This window comes from Misgurnus anguillicaudatus, chromosome 6 (assembly GCF_027580225.2).
Source record: "Misgurnus anguillicaudatus chromosome 6, ASM2758022v2, whole genome shotgun sequence".
NCBI lineage: Eukaryota > Metazoa > Chordata > Actinopteri > Cypriniformes > Cobitidae > Misgurnus > Misgurnus anguillicaudatus.
In genome coordinates, this window is record NC_073342.2 from 4,777,153 (window position 1) to 4,789,574 (window position 12,422).

The window sequence follows — 12,422 nt, forward strand, 5'->3', positions numbered from 1 at the left end:
GCCGATCACATAAAAGGGCCGGGGCGGCAAGACCCCAACAGACTTCCCCGGGAAGGGCTGCCGTGACCCGGATTCGAACCGGGGTTGCTGCGGCCACAACGCAGAGTACTAACCACTATACGATCACGGCGTGCCACCGGGCTGCCCAAGAAACCTGCACGCGGGTCTGCCTGAGTACAATGGCCGTGAGGGGACTGCCGTCTCTATGCAGAAGTCACAATCATTTTTGAGTTCTTGTCAACGGCAAAACCCCTGTCGAAGTAGATTCGGTCGGTCCCCGAGGCAGAAAGCTGCCGTGAAAGCCAAAGGGAGAAGTCTAAAGACGTAGTCGGCAGGATTCGAACTTGCGCGGGGAGACCCCAATGGATTTCTAGTCCATCGCCTTAACCACTCGGCCACGACTACATGCCGCCAGTGTTGATAAACTTTATTCTTTGGCCGTTCCCTCCGAAACGGAGCTCTAGACACACCAGCACAAAAGGCGATCGAGGTTACTCATCGCCCGAACAGGGACTTGAACCCTGGACCCTCAGATTAAAAGTCTGATGCTCTACCGACTGAGCTATCCGGGCTCACAAAGGAGTCCCAGGGCTTCACGCCTCAGGCAGGTACGGGATTTCATTACCATGACCTGTTAGCTACTCTTTGGTCTATGGACAGGGTAAATATTACTAGAATGCCAGAATGAGCAGGTAACTGCTTCAGCCTTCAAACAGAGTGCGTATTATCTATTTAAGTGGAGAAATCTTGCTTCTGCTAGAGACTCTCTTTACTTCAGGAAAAGCAGTCTTCATCCAAAACGTCACCAGAGAGGCAACGTTTCTAAGCTCAAGGAAATGTAGCTACGTCTACGTAACATGCCGAAGTGACTCCTGAGCTGCACGAGAAAAAGCACATTTGACAAAACGTGAGCCTGCCCGTGAAAACCCAGCTAAAATCTTTTTTGTGATTTGGTCTTTTCTACATAAAACCGTCCAACATAAATAAAGGGTGTCGTGTGAAAACGTCACCGTGATATCCTTGGTAGTGATTGCCCGACCGAGGGGCGAAATCAATGCGATGTCAAGTACCGGAATCAAACTTTGACGCTTTTAATCTCGGGACTATAAACATCAAAACAAAAAACCACACACAACAAACTTCTCTTTTGCAACAAACTCGTAAGTCTCTCAAGAGACTGGCAAAAATTGCCAAAGCTGACTGTATTTCAAGTCATCCTGGCGGGGTATTGGGTAAAGTTTTCAACCAGCAATGATCACGCCTCGGATAAACCTCATAGGCTACGATATTGCCTCTGCGAAAGAATGATGGAAAAGGTCACGACCTCTCCTGTTCACATTCCCGGACGCTGGACGACAGGGTGGTATTCAAGCTTAAAAACTGAAAGTAGACTTCAGGTGCTGCTTTGCTGCATGCTGTGCCTTTTCAGCAGGTGAGAGATCTGCACAACAAGTTTGTTCATGATCCGCTTTCTACTTAGAAAAGCAAAAGTGCAAATACACGTTTGAATTATTTAAGGAAAACAATCCGGGGGAGAGAATTGTGGGAATCCCGAAAACAAAGAGGGTGGAGCCATAGTCCTTAACCTCTCAGAAAATGGCTCAGGTCAGGATCAACTGGATTAGCGACGATCTACAACAGTTGTAAACAAAGACCTGTTCCAGCTCTTCTATGGTTTCATGCTGTAAGTGCAGTATGTGGTCAAAACCATATACTTGAGCTGCAGAAATAAAGCAGCTCGTGAGCTGGAACGTACAACAAGAGTAGTCCAAAGCCAGGGAACAGACACTCGTAGTCGGCAGGGTTTGAACCTGCGCGGGGAGACCCCAATGGATTTCAAGTCCATCGCCTTAACCACTCGGCCACGACTACAACAGGGCAACCCTCCGAACGCTCTGGGCCTGGAGTGTGCTGAAAAAAACCCGAAGGTCAGGCAACAAGCCGATCACATAAAAGGGCCGGGGCGGCAAGACCCCAACAGACTTCCCCGGGAAGGGCTGCCGTGACCCGGATTCGAACCGGGGTTGCTGCGGCCACAACGCAGAGTACTAACCACTATACGATCACGGCGTGCCACCGGGCTGCCCAAGAAACCTGCACGCGGGTCTGCCTGAGTACAATGGCCGTGAGGGGACTGCCGTCTCTATGCAGAAGTCACAATCATTTTTGAGTTCTTGTCAACGGCAAAACCCCTGTCGAAGTAGATTCGGTCGGTCCCCGAGGCAGAAAGCTGCCGTGAAAGCCAAAGGGAGAAGTCTAAAGACGTAGTCGGCAGGATTCGAACTTGCGCGGGGAGACCCCAATGGATTTCTAGTCCATCGCCTTAACCACTCGGCCACGACTACATGCCGCCAGTGTTGATAAACTTTATTCTTTGGCCGTTCCCTCCGAAACGGAGCTCTAGACACACCAGCACAAAAGGCGATCGAGGTTACTCATCGCCCGAACAGGGACTTGAACCCTGGACCCTCAGATTAAAAGTCTGATGCTCTACCGACTGAGCTATCCGGGCTCACAAAAGAGTCCCAGGGCTTCACGCCTCAGGCAGGTACGGGATTTCATTACCATGACCTGTTAGCTACTCTTTGGTCTATGGACAGGGTAAATATTACTAGAATGCCAGAATGAGCAGGTAACTGCTTCAGCCTTCAAACAGAGTGCGTATTATCTATTTAAGTGGAGAAATCTTGCTTCTGCTTGAGACTCTCTTTACTTCAGGAAAAGCAGTCTTCATCCAAAACGTCACCAGAGAGGCAACGTTTCTAAGCTCAAGGAAATGTAGCTACGTCTACGTAACATGCCGAAGTGACTCCTGAGCTGCACGAGAAAAAGCACATTTGACAAAACGTGAGCCTGCCCGTGAAAACCCAGCTAAAATCTTTTTTGTGATTTGGTCTTTTCTACATAAAACCGTCCAACATAAATAAAGGGTGTCGTGTGAAAACGTCACCGTGATATCCTTGGTAGTGATTGCCCGACCGAGGGGCGAAATCAATGGGATGTCAAGTACCGGAATCAAACTTTGACGCTTTTAATCTCGGGACTATAAACATCAAAACAAAAAACCACACACAACAAACTTCTCTTTTGCAACAAACTCGTAAGTCTCTCAAGAGACTGGCAAAAATTGCCAAAGCTGACTGTATTTCAAGTCATCCTGGCGGGGTATTGGGTAAAGTTTTCAACCAGCAATGATCACGCCTCGGATAAACCTCATAGGCTACGATATTGCCTCTGCGAAAGAATGATGGAAAAGGTCACGACCTCTCCTGTTCACATTCCCGGACGCTGGACGACAGGGTGGTATTCAAGCTTAAAAACTGAAAGTAGACTTCAGGTGCTGCTTTGCTGCATGCTGTGCCTTTTCAGCAGGTGAGAGATCTGCACAACAAGTTTGTTCATGATCCGCTTTCTACTTAGAAAAGCAAAAGTGCAAATACACGTTTGAATTATTTAAGGAAAACAATCCGGGGGAGAGAATTGTGGGAATCCCGAAAACAAAGAGGGTGGAGCCATAGTCCTTAACCTCTCAGAAAATGGCTCAGGTCAGGATCAACTGGATTAGCGACGATCTACAACAGTTGTAAACAAAGACCTGTTCCAGCTCTTCTATGGTTTCATGCTGTAAGTGCAGTATGTGGTCAAAACCATATACTTGAGCTGCAGAAATAAAGCAGCTCGTGAGCTGGAACGTACAACAAGAGTAGTCCAAAGCCAGGGAACAGACACTCGTAGTCGGCAGGGTTTGAACCTGCGCGGGGAGACCCCAATGGATTTCAAGTCCATCGCCTTAACCACTCGGCCACGACTACAACAGGGCAACCCTCCGAACGCTCTGGGCCTGGAGTGTGCTGAAAAAAACCCGAAGGTCAGGCAACAAGCCGATCACATAAAAGGGCCGGGGCGGCAAGACCCCAACAGACTTCCCCGGGAAGGACTGCCGTAACCCGGATTCGAACCGGGGTTGCTGCGGCCACAACGCAGAGTACTAACCACTATACGATCACGGCGTGCCACCGGGCTGCCCAAGAAACCTGCACGCGGGTCTGCCTGAGTACAATGGCCGTGAGGGGACTGCCGTCTCTATGCAGAAGTCACAATCATTTTTGAGTTCTTGTCAACGGCAAAACCCCTGTCGAAGTAGATTCGGTCGGTCCCCGAGGCAGAAAGCTGCCGTGAAAGCCAAAGGGAGAAGTCTAAAGACGTAGTCGGCAGGATTCGAACTTGCGCGGGGAGACCCCAATGGATTTCTAGTCCATCGCCTTAACCACTCGGCCACGACTACATGCCGCCAGTGTTGATAAACTTTATTCTTTGGCCGTTCCCTCCGAAACGGAGCTCTAGACACACCAGCACAAAAGGCGATCGAGGTTACTCATCGCCCGAACAGGGACTTGAACCCTGGACCCTCAGATTAAAAGTCTGATGCTCTACCGACTGAGCTATCCGGGCTCACAAAAGAGTCCCAGGGCTTCACGCCTCAGGCAGGTACGGGATTTCATTACCATGACCTGTTAGCTACTCTTTGGTCTATGGACAGGGTAAATATTACTAGAATGCCAGAATGAGCAGGTAACTGCTTCAGCCTTCAAACAGAGTGCGTATTATCTATTTAAGTGGAGAAATCTTGCTTCTGCTTGAGACTCTCTTTACTTCAGGAAAAGCAGTCTTCATCCAAAACGTCACCAGAGAGGCAACGTTTCTAAGCTCAAGGAAATGTAGCTACGTCTACGTAACATGCCGAAGTGACTCCTGAGCTGCACGAGAAAAAGCACATTTGACAAAACGTGAGCCTGCCCGTGAAAACCCAGCTAAAATCTTTTTTGTGATTTGGTCTTTTCTACATAAAACCGTCCAACATAAATAAAGGGTGTCGTGTGAAAACGTCACCGTGATATCCTTGGTAGTGATTGCCCGACCGAGGGGCGAAATCAATGGGATGTCAAGTACCGGAATCAAACTTTGACGCTTTTAATCTCGGGACTATAAACATCAAAACAAAAAACCACACACAACAAACTTCTCTTTTGCAACAAACTCGTAAGTCTCTCAAGAGACTGGCAAAAATTGCCAAAGCTGACTGTATTTCAAGTCATCCTGGCGGGGTATTGGGTAAAGTTTTCAACCAGCAATGATCACGCCTCGGATAAACCTCATAGGCTACGATATTGCCTCTGCGAAAGAATGATGGAAAAGGTCACGACCTCTCCTGTTCACATTCCCGGACGCTGGACGACAGGGTGGTATTCAAGCTTAAAAACTGAAAGTAGACTTCAGGTGCTGCTTTGCTGCATGCTGTGCCTTTTCAGCAGGTGAGAGATCTGCACAACAAGTTTGTTCATGATCCGCTTTCTACTTAGAAAAGCAAAAGTGCAAATACACGTTTGAATTATTTAAGGAAAACAATCCGGGGGAGAGAATTGTGGGAATCCCGAAAACAAAGAGGGTGGAGCCATAGTCCTTAACCTCTCAGAAAATGGCTCAGGTCAGGATCAACTGGATTAGCGACGATCTACAACAGTTGTAAACAAAGACCTGTTCCAGCTCTTCTATGGTTTCATGCTGTAAGTGCAGTATGTGGTCAAAACCATATACTTGAGCTGCAGAAATAAAGCAGCTCGTGAGCTGGAACGTACAACAAGAGTAGTCCAAAGCCAGGGAACAGACACTCGTAGTCGGCAGGGTTTGAACCTGCGCGGGGAGACCCCAATGGATTTCAAGTCCATCGCCTTAACCACTCGGCCACGACTACAACAGGGCAACCCTCCGAACGCTCTGGGCCTGGAGTGTGCTGAAAAAAACCCGAAGGTCAGGCAACAAGCCGATCACAAAAAAGGGCAGGGGCGGCAAGACCCCAACAGACTTCCCCGGGAAGGGCTGCCGTGACCCGGATTCGAACCGGGGTTGCTGCGGCCACAACGCAGAGTACTAACCACTATACGATCACGGCGTGCCACCGGGCTGCCCAAGAAACCTGCACGCGGGTCTGCCTGAGTACAATGGCCGTGAGGGGACTGCCGTCTCTATGCAGAAGTCACAATAATTTTTGAGTTCTTTTCAACGGCAAAACCCCTGTCGAAGTAGATTCGGTCGGTCCCCGAGGCAGAAAGCTGCCATGAAAGCCAAAGGGAGAAGTCTAAAGACGTAGTCGGCAGGATTCGAACTTGCGCGGGGAGACCCCAATGGATTTCTAGTCCATCGCCTTAACCACTCGGCCACGACTACATGCCGCCAGTGTTGATAAACTTTATTCTTTGGCCGTTCCCTCCGAAACGGAGCTCTAGACACACCAGCACAAAAGGCGATCGAGGTTACTCATCGCCCGAACAGGGACTTGAACCCTGGACCCTCAGATTAAAAGTCTGATGCTCTACCGACTGAGCTATCCGGGCTCACAAAAGAGTCCCAGGGCTTCACGCCTCAGGCAGGTACGGGATTTCATTACCATGACCTGTTAGCTACTCTTTGGTCTATGGACAGGGTAAATATTACTAGAATGCCAGAATGAGCAGGTAACTGCTTCAGCCTTCAAACAGAGTGCGTATTATCTATTTAAGTGGAGAAATCTTGCTTCTGCTTGAGACTCTCTTTACTTCAGGAAAAGCAGTCTTCATCCAAAACGTCACCAGAGAGGCAACGTTTCTAAGCTCAAGGAAATGTAGCTACGTCTACGTAACATGCCGAAGTGACTCCTGAGCTGCACGAGAAAAAGCACATTTGACAAAACGTGAGCCTGCCCGTGAAAACCCAGCTAAAATCTTTTTTGTGATTTGGTCTTTTCTACATAAAACCGTCCAACATAAATAAAGGGTGTCGTGTGAAGACGTCACCGTGATATCCTTGGTAGTGATTGCCCGACCGAGGGGCGAAATCAATGCGATGTCAAGTACCGGAATCAAACTTTGACGCTTTTAATCTCGGGACTATAAACATCAAAACAAAAAACCACACACAACAAACTTCTCTTTTGCAACAAACTCGTAAGTCTCTCAAGAGACTGGCAAAAATTGCCAAAGCTGACTGTATTTCAAGTCATCCTGGCGGGGTATTGGGTAAAGTTTTCAACCAGCAATGATCACGCCTCGGATAAACCTCATAGGCTACGATATTGCCTCTGCGAAAGAATGATGGAAAAGGTCACGACCTCTCCTGTTCACATTCCCGGACGCTGGACGACAGGGTGGTATTCAAGCTTAAAAACTGAAAGTAGACTTCAGGTGCTGCTTTGCTGCATGCTGTGCCTTTTCAGCAGGTGAGAGATCTGCACAACAAGTTTGTTCATGATCCGCTTTCTACTTAGAAAAGCAAAAGTGCAAATACACGTTTGAATTATTTAAGGAAAACAATCCGGGGGAGAGAATTGTGGGAATCCCGAAAACAAAGAGGGTGGAGCCATAGTCCTTAACCTCTCAGAAAATGGCTCAGGTCAGGATCAACTGGATTAGCGACGATCTACAACAGTTGTAAACAAAGACCTGTTCCAGCTCTTCTATGGTTTCATGCTGTAAGTGCAGTATGTGGTCAAAACCATATACTTGAGCTGCAGAAATAAAGCAGCTCGTGAGCTGGAACGTACAACAAGAGTAGTCCAAAGCCAGGGAACAGACACTCGTAGTCGGCAGGGTTTGAACCTGCGCGGGGAGACCCCAATGGATTTCAAGTCCATCGCCTTAACCACTCGGCCACGACTACAACAGGGCAACCCTCCGAACGCTCTGGGCCTGGAGTGTGCTGAAAAAAACCCGAAGGTCAGGCAACAAGCCGATCACATAAAAGGGCCGGGGCGGCAAGACCCCAACAGACTTCCCCGGGAAGGGCTGCCGTGAGCCGGATTCGAACCGGGGTTGCTGCGGCCACAACGCAGAGTACTAACCACTATACGATCACGGCGTGCCACCGGGCTGCCCAAGAAACCTGCACGCGGGTCTGCCTGAGTACAATGGCCGTGAGGGGACTGCCGTCTCTATGCAGAAGTCACAATCATTTTTGAGTTCTTTTCAACGGCAAAACCCCTGTCGAAGTAGATTCGGTCGGTCCCCGAGGCAGAAAGCTGCCATGAAAGCCAAAGGGAGAAGTCTAAAGACGTAGTCGGCAGGATTCGAACTTGCGCGGGGAGACCCCAATGGATTTCTAGTCCATCGCCTTAACCACTCGGCCACGACTACATGCCGCCAGTGTTGATAAACTTTATTCTTTGGCCGTTCCCTCCGAAACGGAGCTCTAGACACACCAGCACAAAAGGCGATCGAGGTTACTCATCGCCCGAACAGGGACTTGAACCCTGGACCCTCAGATTAAAAGTCTGATGCTCTACCGACTGAGCTATCCGGGCTCACAAAGGAGTCCCAGGGCTTCACGCCTCAGGCAGGTACGGGATTTCATTACCATGACCTGTTAGCTACTCTTTGGTCTATGGACAGGGTAAATATTACTAGAATGCCAGAATGAGCAGGTAACTGCTTCAGCCTTCAAACAGAGTGCGTATTATCTATTTAAGTGGAGAAATCTTGCTTCTGCTAGAGACTCTCTTTACTTCAGGAAAAGCAGTCTTCATCCAAAACGTCACCAGAGAGGCAACGTTTCTAAGCTCAAGGAAATGTAGCTACGTCTACGTAACATGCCGAAGTGACTCCTGAGCTGCACGAGAAAAAGCACATTTGACAAAACGTGAGCCTGCCCGTGAAAACCCAGCTAAAATCTTTTTTGTGATTTGGTCTTTTCTACATAAAACCGTCCAACATAAATAAAGGGTGTCGTGTGAAGACGTCACCGTGATATCCTTGGTAGTGATTGCCCGACCGAGGGGCGAAATCAATGCGATGTCAAGTACCGGAATCAAACTTTGACGCTTTTAATCTCGGGACTATAAACATCAAAACAAAAAACCACACACAACAAACTTCTCTTTTGCAACAAACTCGTAAGTCTCTCAAGAGACTGGCAAAAATTGCCAAAGCTGACTGTATTTCAAGTCATCCTGGCGGGGTATTGGGTAAAGTTTTCAACCAGCAATGATCACGCCTCGGATAAACCTCATAGGCTACGATATTGCCTCTGCGAAAGAATGATGGAAAAGGTCACGACCTCTCCTGTTCACATTCCCGGACGCTGGACGACAGGGTGGTATTCAAGCTTAAAAACTGAAAGTAGACTTCAGGTGCTGCTTTGCTGCATGCTGTGCCTTTTCAGCAGGTGAGAGATCTGCACAACAAGTTTGTTCATGATCCGCTTTCTACTTAGAAAAGCAAAAGTGCAAATACACGTTTGAATTATTTAAGGAAAACAATCCGGGGGAGAGAATTGTGGGAATCCCGAAAACAAAGAGGGTGGAGCCATAGTCCTTAACCTCTCAGAAAATGGCTCAGGTCAGGATCAACTGGATTAGCGACGATCTACAACAGTTGTAAACAAAGACCTGTTCCAGCTCTTCTATGGTTTCATGCTGTAAGTGCAGTATGTGGTCAAAACCATATACTTGAGCTGCAGAAATAAAGCAGCTCGTGAGCTGGAACGTACAACAAGAGTAGTCCAAAGCCAGGGAACAGACACTCGTAGTCGGCAGGGTTTGAACCTGCGCGGGGAGACCCCAATGGATTTCAAGTCCATCGCCTTAACCACTCGGCCACGACTACAACAGGGCAACCCTCCGAACGCTCTGGGCCTGGAGTGTGCTGAAAAAAACCCGAAGGTCAGGCAACAAGCCGATCACAAAAAAGGGCAGGGGCGGCAAGACCCCAACAGACTTCCCCGGGAAGGGCTGCCGTGACCCGGATTCGAACCGGGGTTGCTGCGGCCACAACGCAGAGTACTAACCACTATACGATCACGGCGTGCCACCGGGCTGCCCAAGAAACCTGCACGCGGGTCTGCCTGAGTACAATGGCCGTGAGGGGACTGCCGTCTCTATGCAGAAGTCACAATCATTTTTGAGTTCTTTTCAACGGCAAAACCCCTGTCGAAGTAGATTCGGTCGGTCCCCGAGGCAGAAAGCTGCCATGAAAGCCAAAGGGAGAAGTCTAAAGACGTAGTCGGCAGGATTCGAACTTGCGCGGGGAGACCCCAATGGATTTCTAGTCCATCGCCTTAACCACTCGGCCACGACTACATGCCGCCAGTGTTGATAAACTTTATTCTTTGGCCGTTCCCTCCGAAACGGAGCTCTAGACACACCAGCACAAAAGGCGATCGAGGTTACTCATCGCCCGAACAGGGACTTGAACCCTGGACCCTCAGATTAAAAGTCTGATGCTCTACCGACTGAGCTATCCGGGCTCACAAAAGAGTCCCAGGGCTTCACGCCTCAGGCAGGTACGGGATTTCATTACCATGACCTGTTAGCTACTCTTTGGTCTATGGACAGGGTAAATATTACTAGAATGCCAGAATGAGCAGGTAACTGCTTCAGCCTTCAAACAGAGTGCGTATTATCTATTTAAGTGGAGAAATCTTGCTTCTGCTTGAGACTCTCTTTACTTCAGGAAAAGCAGTCTTCATCCAAAACGTCACCAGAGAGGCAACGTTTCTAAGCTCAAGGAAATGTAGCTACGTCTACGTAACATGCCGAAGTGACTCCTGAGCTGCACGAGAAAAAGCACATTTGACAAAACGTGAGCCTGCCCGTGAAAACCCAGCTAAAATCTTTTTTGTGATTTGGTCTTTTCTACATAAAACCGTCCAACATAAATAAAGGGTGTCGTGTGAAGACGTCACCGTGATATCCTTGGTAGTGATTGCCCGACCGAGGGGCGAAATCAATGCGATGTCAAGTACCGGAATCAAACTTTGACGCTTTTAATCTCGGGACTATAAACATCAAAACAAAAAACCACACACAACAAACTTCTCTTTTGCAACAAACTCGTAAGTCTCTCAAGAGACTGGCAAAAATTGCCAAAGCTGACTGTATTTCAAGTCATCCTGGCGGGGTATTGGGTAAAGTTTTCAACCAGCAATGATCACGCCTCGGATAAACCTCATAGGCTACGATATTGCCTCTGCGAAAGAATGATGGAAAAGGTCACGACCTCTCCTGTTCACATTCCCGGACGCTGGACGACAGGGTGGTATTCAAGCTTAAAAACTGAAAGTAGACTTCAGGTGCTGCTTTGCTGCATGCTGTGCCTTTTCAGCAGGTGAGAGATCTGCACAACAAGTTTGTTCATGATCCGCTTTCTACTTAGAAAAGCAAAAGTGCAAATACACGTTTGAATTATTTAAGGAAAACAATCCGGGGGAGAGAATTGTGGGAATCCCGAAAACAAAGAGGGTGGAGCCATAGTCCTTAACCTCTCAGAAAATGGCTCAGGTCAGGATCAACTGGATTAGCGACGATCTACAACAGTTGTAAACAAAGACCTGTTCCAGCTCTTCTATGGTTTCATGCTGTAAGTGCAGTATGTGGTCAAAACCATATACTTGAGCTGCAGAAATAAAGCAGCTCGTGAGCTGGAACGTACAACAAGAGTAGTCCAAAGCCAGGGAACAGACACTCGTAGTCGGCAGGGTTTGAACCTGCGCGGGGAGACCCCAATGGATTTCAAGTCCATCGCCTTAACCACTCGGCCACGACTACAACAGGGCAACCCTCCAAACGCTCTGGGCCTGGAGTGTGCTGAAAAAAACCCGAAGGTCAGGCAACAAGCCGATCACATAAAAGGGCCGGGGCGGCAAGACCCCAACAGACTTCCCCGGGAAGGGCTGCCGTGAGCCGGATTCGAACCGGGGTTGCTGCGGCCACAACGCAGAGTACTAACCACTATACGATCACGGCGTGCCACCGGGCTGCCCAAGAAACCTGCACGCGGGTCTGCCTGAGTACAATGGCCGTGAGGGGACTGCCGTCTCTATGCAGAAGTCACAATCATTTTTGAGTTCTTTTCAACGGCAAAACCCCTGTCGAAGTAGATTCGGTCGGTCCCCGAGGCAGAAAGCTGCCATGAAAGCCAAAGGGAGAAGTCTAAAGACGTAGTCGGCAGGATTCGAACTTGCGCGGGGAGACCCCAATGGATTTCTAGTCCATCGCCTTAACCACTCGGCCACGACTACATGCCGCCAGTGTTGATAAACTTTATTCTTTGGCCGTTCCCTCCGAAACGGAGCTCTAGACACACCAGCACAAAAGGCGATCGAGGTTACTCATCGCCCGAACAGGGACTTGAACCCTGGACCCTCAGATTAAAAGTCTGATGCTCTACCGACTGAGCTATCCGGGCTCACAAAGGAGTCCCAGGGCTTCACGCCTCAGGCAGGTACGGGATTTCATTACCATGACCTGTTAGCTACTCTTTGGTCTATGGACAGGGTAAATATTACTAGAATGCCAGAATGAGCAGGTAACTGCTTCAGCCTTCAAACAGAGTGCGTATTATCTATTTAAGTGGAGAAATCTTGCTTCTGCTAGAGACTCTCTTTACTTCAGGAAA

The 12,422-nt window shown here is 48.8% G+C and overlaps 31 non-coding genes across 31 annotated transcripts; all 31 read right to left on the reverse strand.

Moving 5' to 3' along the window:
• Positions 1-58: 58 nt before the first annotated feature.
• Positions 59-130, reverse strand: trnah-gug (transfer RNA histidin (anticodon GUG)). The gene has a single exon. It is a non-coding gene; the product is annotated as a tRNA-His (tRNA).
• Positions 131-323: 193 nt separating this feature from the next.
• trnas-aga (transfer RNA serine (anticodon AGA)) lies at positions 324-405 on the reverse strand. The gene has a single exon. It is a non-coding gene; the product is annotated as a tRNA-Ser (tRNA).
• A 94-nt stretch (positions 406-499) lies between these two features.
• Positions 500-572, reverse strand: trnak-uuu (transfer RNA lysine (anticodon UUU)). Its single transcript has one exon. It is a non-coding gene; the product is annotated as a tRNA-Lys (tRNA).
• A 593-nt stretch (positions 573-1,165) lies between these two features.
• LOC129435904 (U4 spliceosomal RNA) lies at positions 1,166-1,306 on the reverse strand. The gene has a single exon (XR_008641660.1). It is a non-coding gene; the product is annotated as a U4 spliceosomal RNA (small nuclear RNA).
• Positions 1,307-1,790: 484 nt separating this feature from the next.
• trnas-uga (transfer RNA serine (anticodon UGA)) lies at positions 1,791-1,872 on the reverse strand. Its single transcript has one exon. It is a non-coding gene; the product is annotated as a tRNA-Ser (tRNA).
• A 126-nt stretch (positions 1,873-1,998) lies between these two features.
• Positions 1,999-2,070, reverse strand: trnah-gug (transfer RNA histidin (anticodon GUG)). Its single transcript has one exon. It is a non-coding gene; the product is annotated as a tRNA-His (tRNA).
• Positions 2,071-2,263: 193 nt separating this feature from the next.
• On the reverse strand, positions 2,264-2,345 carry trnas-aga (transfer RNA serine (anticodon AGA)). The gene has a single exon. It is a non-coding gene; the product is annotated as a tRNA-Ser (tRNA).
• A 94-nt stretch (positions 2,346-2,439) lies between these two features.
• On the reverse strand, positions 2,440-2,512 carry trnak-uuu (transfer RNA lysine (anticodon UUU)). The gene has a single exon. It is a non-coding gene; the product is annotated as a tRNA-Lys (tRNA).
• Positions 2,513-3,105: 593 nt separating this feature from the next.
• LOC141364529 (U4 spliceosomal RNA) lies at positions 3,106-3,246 on the reverse strand. The gene has a single exon (XR_012370240.1). It is a non-coding gene; the product is annotated as a U4 spliceosomal RNA (small nuclear RNA).
• A 484-nt stretch (positions 3,247-3,730) lies between these two features.
• On the reverse strand, positions 3,731-3,812 carry trnas-uga (transfer RNA serine (anticodon UGA)). Its single transcript has one exon. It is a non-coding gene; the product is annotated as a tRNA-Ser (tRNA).
• Positions 3,813-3,938: 126 nt separating this feature from the next.
• trnah-gug (transfer RNA histidin (anticodon GUG)) lies at positions 3,939-4,010 on the reverse strand. Its single transcript has one exon. It is a non-coding gene; the product is annotated as a tRNA-His (tRNA).
• Positions 4,011-4,203: 193 nt separating this feature from the next.
• On the reverse strand, positions 4,204-4,285 carry trnas-aga (transfer RNA serine (anticodon AGA)). The gene has a single exon. It is a non-coding gene; the product is annotated as a tRNA-Ser (tRNA).
• A 94-nt stretch (positions 4,286-4,379) lies between these two features.
• On the reverse strand, positions 4,380-4,452 carry trnak-uuu (transfer RNA lysine (anticodon UUU)). The gene has a single exon. It is a non-coding gene; the product is annotated as a tRNA-Lys (tRNA).
• A 593-nt stretch (positions 4,453-5,045) lies between these two features.
• LOC141364530 (U4 spliceosomal RNA) lies at positions 5,046-5,186 on the reverse strand. The gene has a single exon (XR_012370241.1). It is a non-coding gene; the product is annotated as a U4 spliceosomal RNA (small nuclear RNA).
• Positions 5,187-5,670: 484 nt separating this feature from the next.
• trnas-uga (transfer RNA serine (anticodon UGA)) lies at positions 5,671-5,752 on the reverse strand. The gene has a single exon. It is a non-coding gene; the product is annotated as a tRNA-Ser (tRNA).
• Positions 5,753-5,878: 126 nt separating this feature from the next.
• trnah-gug (transfer RNA histidin (anticodon GUG)) lies at positions 5,879-5,950 on the reverse strand. The gene has a single exon. It is a non-coding gene; the product is annotated as a tRNA-His (tRNA).
• Positions 5,951-6,143: 193 nt separating this feature from the next.
• trnas-aga (transfer RNA serine (anticodon AGA)) lies at positions 6,144-6,225 on the reverse strand. Its single transcript has one exon. It is a non-coding gene; the product is annotated as a tRNA-Ser (tRNA).
• Positions 6,226-6,319: 94 nt separating this feature from the next.
• On the reverse strand, positions 6,320-6,392 carry trnak-uuu (transfer RNA lysine (anticodon UUU)). The gene has a single exon. It is a non-coding gene; the product is annotated as a tRNA-Lys (tRNA).
• Positions 6,393-6,985: 593 nt separating this feature from the next.
• Positions 6,986-7,126, reverse strand: LOC141364531 (U4 spliceosomal RNA). Its single transcript, XR_012370242.1, has one exon. It is a non-coding gene; the product is annotated as a U4 spliceosomal RNA (small nuclear RNA).
• A 484-nt stretch (positions 7,127-7,610) lies between these two features.
• trnas-uga (transfer RNA serine (anticodon UGA)) lies at positions 7,611-7,692 on the reverse strand. The gene has a single exon. It is a non-coding gene; the product is annotated as a tRNA-Ser (tRNA).
• A 391-nt stretch (positions 7,693-8,083) lies between these two features.
• On the reverse strand, positions 8,084-8,165 carry trnas-aga (transfer RNA serine (anticodon AGA)). Its single transcript has one exon. It is a non-coding gene; the product is annotated as a tRNA-Ser (tRNA).
• Positions 8,166-8,259: 94 nt separating this feature from the next.
• On the reverse strand, positions 8,260-8,332 carry trnak-uuu (transfer RNA lysine (anticodon UUU)). The gene has a single exon. It is a non-coding gene; the product is annotated as a tRNA-Lys (tRNA).
• A 593-nt stretch (positions 8,333-8,925) lies between these two features.
• On the reverse strand, positions 8,926-9,066 carry LOC141364532 (U4 spliceosomal RNA). The gene has a single exon (XR_012370243.1). It is a non-coding gene; the product is annotated as a U4 spliceosomal RNA (small nuclear RNA).
• A 484-nt stretch (positions 9,067-9,550) lies between these two features.
• Positions 9,551-9,632, reverse strand: trnas-uga (transfer RNA serine (anticodon UGA)). The gene has a single exon. It is a non-coding gene; the product is annotated as a tRNA-Ser (tRNA).
• Positions 9,633-9,758: 126 nt separating this feature from the next.
• trnah-gug (transfer RNA histidin (anticodon GUG)) lies at positions 9,759-9,830 on the reverse strand. Its single transcript has one exon. It is a non-coding gene; the product is annotated as a tRNA-His (tRNA).
• Positions 9,831-10,023: 193 nt separating this feature from the next.
• On the reverse strand, positions 10,024-10,105 carry trnas-aga (transfer RNA serine (anticodon AGA)). The gene has a single exon. It is a non-coding gene; the product is annotated as a tRNA-Ser (tRNA).
• Positions 10,106-10,199: 94 nt separating this feature from the next.
• On the reverse strand, positions 10,200-10,272 carry trnak-uuu (transfer RNA lysine (anticodon UUU)). The gene has a single exon. It is a non-coding gene; the product is annotated as a tRNA-Lys (tRNA).
• A 593-nt stretch (positions 10,273-10,865) lies between these two features.
• Positions 10,866-11,006, reverse strand: LOC141364533 (U4 spliceosomal RNA). Its single transcript, XR_012370244.1, has one exon. It is a non-coding gene; the product is annotated as a U4 spliceosomal RNA (small nuclear RNA).
• Positions 11,007-11,490: 484 nt separating this feature from the next.
• trnas-uga (transfer RNA serine (anticodon UGA)) lies at positions 11,491-11,572 on the reverse strand. The gene has a single exon. It is a non-coding gene; the product is annotated as a tRNA-Ser (tRNA).
• Positions 11,573-11,963: 391 nt separating this feature from the next.
• Positions 11,964-12,045, reverse strand: trnas-aga (transfer RNA serine (anticodon AGA)). Its single transcript has one exon. It is a non-coding gene; the product is annotated as a tRNA-Ser (tRNA).
• Positions 12,046-12,139: 94 nt separating this feature from the next.
• trnak-uuu (transfer RNA lysine (anticodon UUU)) lies at positions 12,140-12,212 on the reverse strand. The gene has a single exon. It is a non-coding gene; the product is annotated as a tRNA-Lys (tRNA).
• Between the last annotated feature and the right edge of the window lie 210 nt (positions 12,213-12,422).